Consider the following 14,846-nt stretch of genomic DNA (forward strand, 5'->3'; position numbering starts at 1 on the left):
ATAGGTTAACTCTTTTTTAATTTTTTCAATAGATTTTGTTTATTTGCCAGAGGGAGAGCACAAGCAGGGGGAGCAGCAGGCAAGGGGAGAAGCAGGCTCCCTGCCACATAAGGAGCCCAATGCAGGACTCAATCCCAAGACCTAGGATCATGATCTGAGCCAAGGGCAGGCGCTTAACCAACTGAGCCACCCAGGTGTCCCTCATTTCATTTTATAATATTGAAACCTTTGTCATGGACTAACACCAACCTGAAGGCAAACCCTGTACTAAGTGGAAACCTCAAATGATATTCATAGTATGGGGGACCACAAACCTCCTGCACATTTTACCAGGGTTAAAATTCCACAAAGGCAATGAAGCTTAAGTTTCAGAGTTCTCACCAGTACAACTCCTTCCGGAACTCTGACCATATTTATATGGTCATATGATTTTATAAAATCTGCAAAAGTAAGAAATTTTAACCACAATCATCAGACTTCTTTTTCTACTCCAACTTCTCTTTATGTCCACTGATGCAGGCACTATTCCAGTCCAAAGTGAAAGGTGGAATGGGGATGTGTTCAGTTTGAGTTGGGTGGGATATATTTATGTGGTTCACAGTCGTTTCCATATATAGTGAAGTTATTGCTAGTTGTCCCAGTGTAGGAATGGCTTCCAGGAATACCCCCACCACCTTCCGTGCCAACTAACATGGCATCATGAAGCTTCAGGACAGAGCCAGTTTAAGAAATGAGCCTCTCATATTGCAGTTGGCACTGGCAGCATGTGGGTTGTCAATGAGAAACAGAGTTGAAATATACAGAGATAGAATTTAGTTTGTAAAAGTGCTTCCAACATCAGACATGCAAAATGGTTCTTATCTATAGCTTGTCAAAATGGAAATTCTCTCCTGTCAAGATTATATACTCAATGACTCAGCATATATAGTTATTAAAACATCATACTTTATGTTTTCCTTTTTCTTTTTGTGTGTGTGTGAAAATGTCATACTTGATAAAGCTCAATTTCAATCTGGCAAAAAGTTGTTTTTTAAAAAACATTAAGAAATTGCAAACTCCTGGTTTCATTTTATATAAAGCATACCCTCTTTTATAATTTAAATTTATTTAATAAATTTTTAAAAGTTAATGGACTATGAAACAAAAGAAGTAAAGATGAGAGTAAAATAAGTTGAAATTAGTGTTGAGAAGGGAACTGTAAGATTTTTTAAAAACATCCCAAAAGCAATAATTAATAAAGGAAAATTTATGAATTTCAAACAGTAATGATATGTAGATGCTCAGATTATTTAAAAATATAAATAATAAAAAGATGTGAATCATTGGGAAATATTTTCAATTTTATTTTTTGCTGATTTGACATCTCCAAAGATACAGCAATAAATCAGTACAATGAGAACATAGACACCAAATTAGTTAATATAACAGTTCAGAGTTAACATATCGATTCAGAGTATTGACAATCAATCACTGCAGAGGAAAAAATTTAATGTAATGAAATCTTTCAGTTCATAAATGAAAGAAAATTGAGAAACATTTCCCCAAATTTGACAATGTTGCAGGCAGAATTGTGTTCCCTCAAAATTCATTTATTGAGTCTCTAATCCCCAGTGCCTCAGAATATGACTATATTTGGAGATGGGGCCTTTGTAGAGGTTATTTAGCTAAAATGGAGTCACTAATGCAGGCCCTAATTCAGTATGACTGGTGCCCTCCTAAGAAGGCAATAGGACACAGACAACAAAGAGGGACAACCACATGAGCACAGAGAGAGAAGGAGGCCATGTGTGAGCCAGGAGAGATCTCAGAAGAAACCAAACGTACTAACACCTTCATCTTAGACTTCTAGATTCCAGAGTTGTGTGAAAACAATTGTGTATTTTGTTATGGCAGCCCTAGCAGATTAATACAGATAATAATCTAACATTTTTCATTAACAATTTATGAAGTCAGAAAAAACTTTTCTCACCTATCATCAATAAAAAATAAACTTCAATTAAGTATACTGAAGGAAAGGCCAAAGAGTTGTTGTAGTCTCTCTAAACGTAAGTTAGAGTATGAATCTGATAAATATAACAAAAGTATTAAAGAAGCCATGTAAGGCAGTTAATTAATAAAAATATTTTTGTGGATTTATATTCATGAGATTTGTCAGCTTTTTAAAACTTGTAATATAACTTGAAGTTTGGAATTGTGATGCCTCCAGCTTTGCTTTTCTTTTTCAAGATTGCTTTGGCTATTTGGTGTGTTTTATAGTTCCATACAAATTTTAGGATTGTTTATTGTAGCTCTGTGAAAAATGGTGGCATTTAAATATGTAGATTGCTTTGGGTAGTACAGACATTTTAACAATATTTGTTCTTCCAATCCATGAGCATAGAATGCTTTTCCATTTCTTTGTGTCATCTTAAATTTCTTTTACCAGTGTTTTATAGTTTTCAGAGTACAGGTATTTCACCTCTTTGGTTAAGTTTATTCCTAGGTAGGATGCCTGGGTGGCTCAGTCAGTTAAGTGGCTGCCGTTGGCTCAGGTCAGGATCCTAGGGTCCTAGGATCAAGTCCGACCTCAGAATTCTTGCTCAGCAGGGAGCCTTCTTCTCCCTCTGTCTCCCACTCCCTCTGGTTGTGCTTTCTCTCTCTCTCTGACAAATAAATAAAATCTTTAAAAAAAAGTTTATTCCTAGGTATCTTATGGTTTTTGGTACAAGTGTAAATGGTATTGATTCCTTGATTTCTCTTTCTTCTGCTTCATTATTGGTGTATAGAAATGGAACCAATTTTGGTATGTTGATTTTGTCTCAAGGGATTTTGCTGAATTTGTGTGTCAGTTCTAGCAATTTTTAATTGGAGTCTTTTGAGTTTTCTCATGTCATTGAGTATCATGTCATCTGCAAATAGTGAAAGTTTGACTTCTTCCTTGCTGATTTGGATGCCTTTTATTTCTTTTTGTTGTCTGATTGCTGAGTTTAGACTTCCAGTATTGTGTTAAATAACTAGTGAGACATCCCTGCCTTGTTTCTGACTATAGAGGAAAAGCTCTGTTTTTCCCCATTGAGGATGATATTGGCTGTGGGTTTTCATATATAGCTTTTATGATGTTAGTGTATGTCCCCCCTCTCCCTACTTTGTTGAGGGTTTTTAATTATAAACAGATGTTGTACTTTGTCAAATTTTTCTGCATCTGTTGAAATATCATATGGTTTTTTTCCTTGATGTGATGTATTACATTGAATAAATCCCACTTGATTATGATGAGTGATTCTTCTAATGTACTGTTGGATTTGTTTGCTAGTATTTTGTTGAGAATTTTTGCATCCGTGTTCATCAGGGATATTGGCCTGAGGTTCTCTTTTTTAGTGGAATCTTTGTCTGGTTTTGGAATCAGGATAATGCTGGCTTCATAGACTGATTTCGAAAGTTTCCTTCTGTTTCTATTTTTTAAATAGTTTGAAGAGAGTAGGTATTAGCTCTTCTTTAAATGTTTGGTAGAATTCCCCTATGAAGCCATCTGACCATGGACATTTGTTTGCTAGGAGATTTTTTTTTTAAGATTTTATTATTTATTTGAGAGAGACGGTGCATGGGCAGGGGGTGGGGGGGCAAAGGGAGAGGGAGAAGGAGAAGCAGGCCAAACAAGGATCCTGATTCGGGGCTTGGATCCCAGGACCCCAGGATCATGACCAAGCCACCCAGGCGAAAGGCAGATGCTTAACCAACTGAGCCAACCAGGTACCCCTGTTGGGAGATTTTTTTATTACTAATTCATTTTCTTTACTGGACTCTAACAGAGAGATTCTCAAATTAAGGCAATGAGGATTCTCACATTTCATTTAATAGTACTATTGTTTTTAAACAAATTCTCTGTTGGGTTTTTTTAATTAAATGTGTCATCAATAAAAAATTTTTATTTATTACTTTGTTACAGTTTTGTAACCTGAAATTATTTGAGCTACCCTTAGATAACCGAACTAGGAATCACTGTGTATAAGAAATATTCACCAATGGAGGTAGGAGAGGTTGGAGGAGGGGGTTATCTAGAGGCAGAATTACTTAGAAAACTTTTTCAAAGAGCAAATGCATATGCTCCCCTCTACTGCTCCTCTAGAGTAAGAACCACTGATACAAAAGAAGGTAGAGAAACAACTTAATAGTTAAAACGTTGGACATATAATGGCAACGGTCACAAGTTTGCCAACTTTAAGAATTAACTTTTTCTTTTATTTACAAACCGAATGATGCAAACCACATTCCACATACAATGGGAAATCCAGAGCCTTTTCCAGTGTTCCTGCGATTTACTCTGAAAGAGATTTTTATTCTCCTAGACATCTGCCACTGCAAATTCCTGCTTCCACCAATTCTGAGTCCCCACTCACTGTGCCCTTTGCATTCTCAGCCCACTGTGTAAGCCGTCCTCTCTGTGCTTGCTTTCTCTTCATTCAGTCCAAATACCACTAATATATTTCACCTCCATTTCTGGCTCTCCCTCTCCTTTACTCTTTTTCATCTTTTGCCCTAGAATTTATCATCATCTGGATAATTATACGTTGATTTAATGAGGACAGAGACTCTGTTGTGTTTGTTGCGATACCTCTCGTGCTATACCACAAGCAGTAGAAACTCAGTAAATATTCGTGTGATGAATGAGTGATTGAATGGAGACTTTATGATTATTATTTATTTCATCAATGCAGCAGACTTTTACTATGAGCTTTGGATAATGGCATTTACTTAGATCAGAGCTCAGAACAGGAAAACAATTTAAAATGGACCCCTGAACATCTCTGTTTTCCAAGCTCCTGGATCATCTGCCACAGGGACTTCTCACAAATCTTTCTCCTTAGGCCATGTTTGTGACCCTGTTGGGCTTTCTTTCCCTTTATCTTTCAGACATTATCGTAACTCTCCTCATGTCTCAGGTCCCGGGCTTTTCCTGCTTCCAGTGTTGATTCAACCAGGAATGTATGCACACAATCAGAAGCCCAGTTGTTGTGTTTCCAATACTAGAATTTGATTAATCATAATCTTTGGTCTATGAACAGCCTCAACCTTGGTCCGGGCCTGGCCTTTATTTTATTTTATTTTTTTACTTAGTTACATATTTGTTTATTAAACAATAATTACCTGTATACATGCCACCCAGCATGCAAATGAGAACCGTCAAAATTTCAAACATTTACCTATGTTTTCCTCCCTATTTTATACCCTGCCTCTCTCCAGTAGAATAAACCACTATCCTGCAACTTTTACTATTATTCCCTTCACTTTTTAGAATGATAGCTTTATACAATATAAATATTTCTTAAAAATATATTGGGCAGTTTTAGTTGTTTGTAACTTTTTTAAAGGGGTGTGGGGCATTATAGGATATCCGATCTTTGGGGTCTTGCTTTTTACTTAAATTCTAGTTCTAGGATACACTTGCATTCTCTTTTCTTTAAGGTTATACATATGTAAGTAGAATTATAAATAAAAGGTTTATGAATCCCCAATTTTAAAAGATAATGCCAAATTTTTTTCCAAAGTAGTTGAATCAATTTTACTCCTAAAAGCAAAGTATAAGCTAGCCTGTTTATCCACATCTTCTCCAATATTTGATGATAATAGACTTCTTTAGTTAACTAACTGCATTTTAAATGGTATCTCATTGTGGTCTTCTTACTAGCTTATAAATGTTTTTTATGTATTCTTGCTATCAGTTCTTTGCCAAGGTGTTGCAAATATTTTGTCTTCATTTTTTTTTTACTTTTTTAAAGATATCTTTTAATGTGCAATCTTTTTAGTTTAATATGTCAAATTTATTATCAGAGAAATCAGCTATCATAAATGTGAAAGCAATAGCCTTGAAAGACAGTGATAAGGGAAGTCACCACAATAGGTAGAGCTTCAGGGTATGTACCTAATCATCCATTTTATGTGAAGAGACAAGGGACCTAAGCTTAAAGTATACGTTGGACTCTTAGATAGTAGCAAATGCTTGGCCAGCTGGTCAGGGACGGTGCTCTTTTCCTAGAACTGTCATACAAATTTGGCAGCTTGAATTTATTCCCTCATAGATCAAAAAAGCCAGAAGTCTGAAATCAAGATGTTAGTAGGGTTAGTTCTTCTGGAGGCTCTAAGGAAAAATCACTGGAAGCCGTTCTCCTAGCATCCAGTGTTCACCAGCAATCCTTGGCATTCCTTGGCTTGTGGACTTATCATTCCAGTCTCTGCCTTTCTCATCAACACTGCCTTCTTTTCCAGTGTGCCTGTCAGTGTCTTCCCCTCTTCTTGTAAGAGCCCCAGTCATTGGACATAGGGCCTACCCTAAATCCAGGATAATTTTATCTCAAGATTTTTAACTAATTACATTTACAAAAATACTAACTCCACATAAGGTTACAATCTGAGGTTCTAGGGAGGCATGAATTTGGGGGAAACTGCTAAACCACTACGGGGATCTAAAAGGAGAAGGACTGGAATATCAGGAAAAAACAGGTCTGGGAAATAGGCATGTAGTTGAACATTAGAGAATGAGCATAAAGTATGAAGAGCTTTAAAACACTTAACACCCACCCAAGATCACCAACATGGAAAGGGCACTAAACAACCAAGTAGACAAAAATGACTTGGCCAGTTGACATTATTCATCCTCTGCCAACAGAGGATGGTTGCTAGCACAATTGGAAATGGATGAAATAGCTTTGTCTCGGGGATAGAGACTGTATATGTGCCCAACATATAGTCCCATTCACCAATGCTAATTTAACTATTACACCTGCCAGATGTACAACCTGCAAGCAAAAGAGACCAATGCTGAGTACCCTATAAAAGTATCACACTGCTCTGCGTCTTATATTCCTCATTCAACATAATTTGTGGGAATTGCTGAAAGTCATTTGGATTAGCTCTGATTCATTATTTTTAACGGCCACACAATATTCTGTGATATTCCAAAGCTTTTTCAGCCATGGTTTCCTTTCATATTATAACACCCTATTATTTTTCTTTTGTGGTAGGAAAATGGGACAGGTACCCAAGGACAATAGATGGTGAGGACACCTGAGAAGACCCTATCTGACCTACCCACCTCTAGCCCCATCAAACAACATGCTCCTGATCTAGTTTCACAGTACGCATCCAAATTTAACAATTCAGAGAAGAATTGAGTTTCTGCAGCTGTAAGTTTAATTCTGGGAACTAACTATATTTTTTAAAATCCATTTTTGGCCACAAGCTAATAAAGCTACTGTTCTTTCAAATGATGAAAGCAGAGAAACTCTTTGAAGAACTTTCCAAGAGACTTGGCAGTAAAATAATAGTGTTGAAAAAGTTCGCAGCAAAAACATTCTCTGAGTCCCTGTAAGTAGAGGAAGGTCAAAAGCAACTATCCAATGTAGATCCTTTTGAGGATCACTGTATATGTACAAATTTTTCTTAATGACAAGTCTCAAATTGATTTAGGAAGGGGAAGCGGAGATGGTGAAAGAGAACATGTCTACCTTCCAGCTGCCAAAAAGCAACAGCTGCTGCAGGATGCCCTTACATGGCATTTGTTTCCTGTTGTCCCCGAGTGAAGTCTGCCAGGACAAACTAAGGCAAGTGGTATTTGCCATTTCCTGGAAGACAACCACAAGGCCAACTCTATAATTACCCAGAGGCCTTGTCTAAGCACCACAGCCGTAATCAGGCATTGGTCACAGGGAGAAGAGACTTGACTGGGGCTCTGGGTAGGTATGTTGGGCATGTAGAGTAAAGGGTCCAAACCACATCTGGTCAGATCCTACCAGGAAAGCTTTGCCTCTACAGATACTGCAAGAAACAGCTCGGCATGAGGCAGCTGACAACCACCTCACACTGTTTTGTTGTCCAAAATATCTGCATGAGGGCAAAATTTCATAGGAGCAAATACAGATTGTTTTTGAATATTTAGAGATGCAGTTTATATTGGCAACAAATCCTGTGCTAGGCCAAGCTGAATAGTTTTGCAGCTGTTCTTGTCTTGCCTAACTGGGTCTCAGATTGAAAAATCACTGTTCTACCAGCTAACTGCTAGTTTTAAATGACTTCTAGGAAAAGTCCACCAACAATTTCATTTCCTTGCAATGCAACAAGCAGTATGTCAGCTATGGTTAACATCAGTATCTGTAATTTCATAATGAACCAATTCTCGTTCCATGTCTAAAATATGTGACTACTTGTAATCACTTCCCTTGGAAGCTATAACCCTTTGTTACCATAAATAATAATCAAATTGCCTTCTAAAGCATATCTACTTTTCTTGATTAAAAAAACTAAATTATTATATATGATTTGATTTTTGTTGTCTCAGAACATTTCTATAACCTTTTAGAAGTGATTTTCAGACTGTATCCCAGGAACTCTGTCTTCATAAGAAGTCTTCCCAGAGGGATAAACAGATGAGAACGGAACGTTCTGATTAAGTGGTTTGGCATTCTCACCCCTCCTTGCATTACCTCCCATAAAATAAAATAGAATATGATTAAAAAATAGACTATAATAGTTGGTGAGTTAATATAATCATTATTTCAAATTTTTTTTATTTTGAAATAGTTATAGATTCACAAGAAGTTGCAAAAATAGTATAGGGAGGTCCTGTGAACCCTTCACCCAGCTTCTCCTAATGTAACATCTCACTTAACTATAGCACATTATCAAAACCAGTAATACTATTAACTAGACTATAGAACTTCACTCAGATTTCATTGGTTTTCACATATATTCCCTTGGTATGGTTCTATGAAGTGTTATCAGTATATAGATTTCATCACCACTGAACTCCCTCATGATACCCCTTTATAGTCTTTCCTCCTTCCACCTCCATCCCTAACCCCATTAATCTGTTCTCCACTGATCTGATCCCTATCATTTTGCTATTTCAAGAACATGATATTCTTGAGATCATACTGTAGGTAATATTTCAGGTTGGCTCTTTTCATTTGGCATGATGGCTTGAGATTTATCCAAGTTGATGTGTGTGTAAATAATTCCTTTGTATTTCAAAATAGTATTCCATTATACAGATTTACCTTAATTTTTATAATCATTCACCTTTGTAAGAACATTTGAGTTATTTCCAGTTAGGTCTTTTACAATTGAAATTTTTTTTTACAAATTACTAAGAGCATTTGTATACAGATTTTTGTTCAATAAATTTTCCTTTTTCTAAGATAAATGTCCAAGGGTGCAATTGCTAGGTTATATGATATGTATATATTTAACTCTATAATAAACTGCAAAATGTTTTCTGGACCAATTGTCCACTTAGTATTTCAGCCAGCAATATATGAAAGATCCAGTTTCCCTGTATTCTTGTCAGCATTTAGTACTGTCAGTATTTTCCCTCTGGCTACTTAGTGTATAGTAGGGTAATCATTTATTTTTAATTCAATATTGCCTTTCTTTTCTTTGTCAAATTTAAAACTGAGAACTGTTTAATCGTGTTCCCCAAGCATAAAATTAGCATAAAAATACCTGTGATCTCAAAGGCCCAAACCTCCGAGCGTATGTTTACAGAAGGAAAGCACAGAATATGGATGTTCCTATAGGCATTTTTATAAGGCTGTACTAGCTTGATGAAAGGCTGCCTTCACTTTAGATATTCCCGGATGAATCACAATCAAAGTGTATAGGATGAAATCATCCTTTGGCCATGGCTGTGCTGAAGAGAAAGGTCAACATTTAATAATCTTTCTATGGCAGGGTCACTTATCTTATGGTGGATTTTATACTGCAGCACGAACCTGCTCCTTTCAATTTCCATTAACACGCTCATTCCCAAAAGTACTAATTTTCAATATTTTTCAATACTGACTTCCTTATAAGTCAGTAGTATAGTTAAGTGCTGTCTGGTGAGAGATGGGAGCTACACTTGTGGTGAGCATAGCGTAGTGTATAGAGTTATCAAATCACTGTTTTGTACACCTGAAATTAATGTAGCACTGCGTGTCAGCTAAACTTCAATAAATACATATGTGAATGTGTGTGTGTGTGTGTGTGTGTGTGTGTGTATAAAATGCTGACTTCCTAAGGATGCTTAAACTCACTCTCATAGAGCAGTAAACTACCTCCAAATTGTAGGATAATTCTAAACTTGAAAACAATCAATCGCAACCTTGGCATGTAATTTTTTTTAAAATTTTTTTAAAATAATAAAAGCAGTACATACTCACAGTAAATAATTCAGATTTGCAAATCTTGAGCATGTCATTCCCTGATGTGATTGTATCAACCTCTTGCTGGCATTTTAACATAACTATCTTTTTTTTTTTAAGATTTTTATTTATTTATTTGACAGACAGAGATCACAAGTAGGCAGAGAGGCAGGCAGAGAGAGAGAGAGAGGGAAGCAGGCTTCCTGCTGAGCAGAGAGCCTGATGTGGGGCTCGATCCCAGGACCCTGAGATCATGACCCGAGCTGAAGGCAGAGGCTTAACCCACTGAGCCACCCAGGCACCCCAGAACATACCTATCTTTTATCCTAAATTTTAGGGTCAATTTTACTTTGATGTCTGCATCACTGTAATCCATAGACTGAATATGTTAAAACCCTAAATATAGGCTACATAGATAGTAACATTGGTATTTGTTTGAATTCTAGCCATATTAAATCGTATCTAACCACAAACCTGAAGAGCGAGGGTAATTGATACCGTTGCAGACATAACTGTGAGTTACTACTGGTCACTAGAGCCGGACCTTTAGCAGGGCACTGAGTATGAGAAAAGGGCTTGGAAAATGCTTTGAAGTTCAAAACTTAATGTAGTCTCTTAGATTTAAAATGATCTACCTCAAAGGATGGTATTTCCTTTCTGAAATGTCTTCATTATATTCAAACAGTTTGACATTGTCTTCCTTTATGATTGTGGTTGAGTGGAGTGCCACTCTTTTTAGTTATTTTAGCTGTATTATTTATAAGCTATGAGGTCCTAAAGTCTAGCAGCCAGTACAATATGGAAGTTTACCACTGTCTCACATGTGAAAGTCCAGAGATAGACAATCCAAGGTTGGTAGGACATCTCCACATCCTTCCATCTCAGGGCACCTGGGTGGCTCAGTTGGTTAAGCATCTGCTTTCAACTCAGGTCATGATCCCTGGGTCGTGGGATCGAGTCCCACATCAGGCTCCCTGCTCAATGGGAGCCTGCTTCTCCCTCTTCCTCTGCCTGCCATTCTGTCTACTTGTGTGTGCTCTCTCTGTCAAATAAATAAATAAAATCTTTTTTAAAAGATTAAAAAGAAAGAAAGAGAAAGAACCTTCCATCTCTTTGTCTAAAACGGCTGCTCCAACACCCTCCATCATATATACATCCCAGGTAGTGAGAAGAAAGAAAGGAAAAGAAATGTGTATTGCCCATTTCTTTTAAGGCTATAACCTGGAAGTGCTACATATCACTTCTATTGTCACTCTGTTGTCAAGAACTTAGTCATAAGGGCACAGCCAGCTGCAAGTGAATCTGGGAAAAAGAGTCTCCAACTAAAAATCAGAGTGCCCTATTATGACCCAGGAATTTTAATATTATAGAAGAAAGATGACTTAGATATTCATAGAGAACTCGCTGCCTCTCCCAGAGTGACCAGTTATCCCTCAGTTACAGCCAGCTCCTCATCCTTGCCATTATCTTCAGTATGCTAAAGTCCACGTACAAATGAAATTAACTGGAAAACAGGGACATTTGCATTCAAAGAAGCCTTTCAAATTACAACCCAAGGAACTCTATGACTGCCTCCGGAAGTCACGAATCTGAAGTGTCTCCCCTTACTCTAATATCTTGATATCATTCACCATTTTCTATGGATAAGTGATTGCACTTCAGTGGTAAACAAAGGAATATGGATAGGAAGGTGAGAGAAAATGTTTTCAAAAACATTTCAAAGAGTCTCTTTGAGAGTAAAATTTGGTGGGTTTTCTTCCAACCTCCTCCCATTGCCTAGTAATACAGTAGCAGCAGCAGCCGCAGCACAGTGGGTGCAGTAATAGTTAACAGTGGTAGTGGTAATTGTAGCGGGAAGTAAGAGGCAGAAAAGGTGATTTTTATGGCACACTTGCTATGTGTCAGGTCTTTTCTAAGTTATCTCTCTAAACTATTTTGTTGGATTCTCATAACAATCCTTTGCGGTATTTGCCTCTTGAAAATGAAGCTGAAGCAAAGTGATATGAAGTATCTTGCACCAAGTTGTATAGCAAGGGAGTAGCAAAGCCAGAATTTTAATACAGGCAATGTGACTGCCTATATGGTACAATATGCCTGGATACCCTTAACTGGGGTACTGTGCTAGACACTTTATATCAGCTCATTTTATCCTCACAATAATCTCATGGTACTATTTACAGATGCAAAAACTAAAGATTGAAAAAATTAGATAGCTTTCCTTTAATCACGGCCATTAAGTAATGGAGCAAGATTTAAATCCAGACAGTCTGATTCCTATCCTCCAAACCAGTGCAGAGCTCATGTTCAAAGCTGTGCTCTCTAGCAAAATCCACGTACTGGGGAAGAAAGCATAAACTAATATAACCTTATTGTTTTCTAATAAACTTTCCATTTTTGCTTTCTAGTTCAACTGGAGCACACTGGAATATCAAGTTAGAACAGCTTCCCAGGAGTGAACAGGTGGGTTTGTAAAACTAGATTTGTTTTGTCTGATGAGTCATCTTTGTCTTGTGTCTGGTAAAAATGAAGTTGTTTTGTCTCACTGTGGCCCTGAGAGGTATTTAAAGTTATATCCAGAGACATCTTGAGTTTGTCATCTTTGTCTGACTATAAAAATAAAAACCAGATGGCATGCTGCAGGTATGAGCATGATGGTTGAGTGTATGGAGGTGGAAGGTGGGAGAGGTCAAGTAAGTGACAGGAAGTTTCTTAGCCATACTATTGTAATGCCTTCCCTACACACACACATATATACACACACACACACTTTCTCTCTCTCACACACTCTCTCTTTCTCTCTCTCGCTTGCTCTCACTTAAATCCACCAGAAACAGTTGCCTATCCGCACCTATACCAAGCATTTTCCTATTCCTCAGATATGTATCACTAAGGTCAGTCCTAGAAAAAAATGTAAAATACAATACATATCATGCCTTCTCCACCATCTTTGTTTGTCTTCCTTTCTGCCCTTGTTTTGTGGTGTCTACACACTGCCCTCTTGAGGGTTGTAAATCCTTCACAGAGACCCCTGCCCTAACTACAGCTCTCTGCCCCTGCTTATGTTTAAACAACCCATTCATTTCTTCAACTAATATGTATGGAATGGCTACTATGAGCCAGGTCCCGTTCTAGGCTCTTTTTTTTTTTTAAAGATTTTATTTATTTATTTGACAGATAGAGATCACAAGTAGGGAGAGAGGCAGGCATAGAGAGGGAGAGAGAGGAGGAAACAGGCTCCCTGCCAAGCAGAGAGCCCAATGCGGGGCTCGATCCCAGGACCCTAGGACCATGACCCGAGCGAAAGGCAGAGGCTTTAACCCACTGAGCCACCCAGGCGTCCCCCGTTCTAGGCTCTTGAGATACTTTGGTGTGCAAAACAGACAAAAATCCCTGCCCTTGAGAAGCTTACATTCTAGCAAAGGCAGGCAGAGAATAAACATATCACATTATAAATGAGTACATTATTTAGCCTATTTATTTGTTGTTAATATTGTATAAAATCAGAGAAAGTTGAGTAGGGAAGAAGGATCAAGAGAGCTGAGGGAGAAGGCAAAGGTGTGGTTTGAAATATTCAATAGTGTGATCAGAAGACGTCTCAGTAAGAAGAAATTGGAGCAGAGACTTGAGTTCGGGAGAGAATGAGCAAGTGGATAATTTAGGAAAAACATTCTAGACATAAGAAGGAACAAGTACAAAGGCCCCGGCCAGAAAGTGTCTGAAGGATTTGAGGAGCTGCAAAGAGGCAGAGTTCTAGAGCGGAGTAAGTGAGTGAGGGGAGAGTAGCAGGAGATGAGGTTAGCAAGATCAAGGTGGCCATAGCCTCTAGACCTTATAGACCAATGCAAGGACTTTGTATATTAAATTGGGGACAAATGTTACATTTTCTCTTCAATTTAATTGAAAAATTATTCTCCTCTTTTAAGAAAACATATGGAAACCTAACAAATAACATAATAGGGTGGACCAATGGCCCATTCAACTCAGTCTTCTACATCTAAAGTGTTTCCAGCTTGCTGAGTGGAAGAGCCTTGTGCTATATCTTAATCATTAACCTCCCCTTAACAATCTACTAGACATTTATGTATAAGTGCACATAATTCCAGCCTAAAACATATTCTTTTAGTTTGCATAAGCTCTTGTGAGAAGATGATCTGTGTCAAGCATAGGAGGTTCCAACACTTGGAGCTTACCTATTGGGTCCTCATTTATGTAGCAGTCCCTACCACCACACCAGCCCTCTGCCACCATGAACCCAAGACTTCTATGAAATTAAAAAACAAACACACTTTCTTCCAATAACAATTTGAGGATTTAGGTTCTCTAAATTATTTACACTTTCAAGAAGCATCCCTGAATCAATACAGCCATGAAATCTAGAGACACAATTTAATCATAATAAATAGCACTAACTCTCTTCCTTATGGTTTTTAATGCTTGAATGATTTATGGTATTGTATTATCTTCTTCCAGTAATGGAGGAAATGGGCACCTATCAATTCTGGGTTGCGTGTGATGACATCACTAAGGCAACAAGAAAGCAAAAGGAAAAGGGGAAGTGTTAACTCTATTATAGGACAGGGTTTCTCAGCCTCAGCACTACTGACATTTTGGACAAGATAGTTCTTTGTTGGGAAGTCAGGGGTGCCTATTCCGGGCATTGTGGAATGTTTAGAAGCATCCGTGGCTGATGCT

At 37.6% G+C, this 14,846-nt stretch overlaps 1 long non-coding RNA gene across 1 annotated transcript in view; it reads left to right on the forward strand.

Moving 5' to 3' along the window:
- LOC123937080 overlaps nucleotides 1–7,150 on the forward strand; it is a 285,993-nt gene extending 278,843 nt beyond the window's left edge. Inside the window, exon 4 of the long non-coding RNA XR_006817409.1 lies at nucleotides 6,999–7,150. This is a non-coding gene — a long non-coding RNA (uncharacterized LOC123937080). The remainder of the gene's footprint in view (nucleotides 1–6,998) is intronic.
- The last annotated feature ends 7,696 nt before the right edge of the window (nucleotides 7,151–14,846 follow it).

The sequence above is a fragment of the Meles meles genome, chromosome 2 (genome assembly GCF_922984935.1).
Source record: "Meles meles chromosome 2, mMelMel3.1 paternal haplotype, whole genome shotgun sequence".
Classification (NCBI taxonomy): Eukaryota; Metazoa; Chordata; class Mammalia; order Carnivora; family Mustelidae; genus Meles; species Meles meles.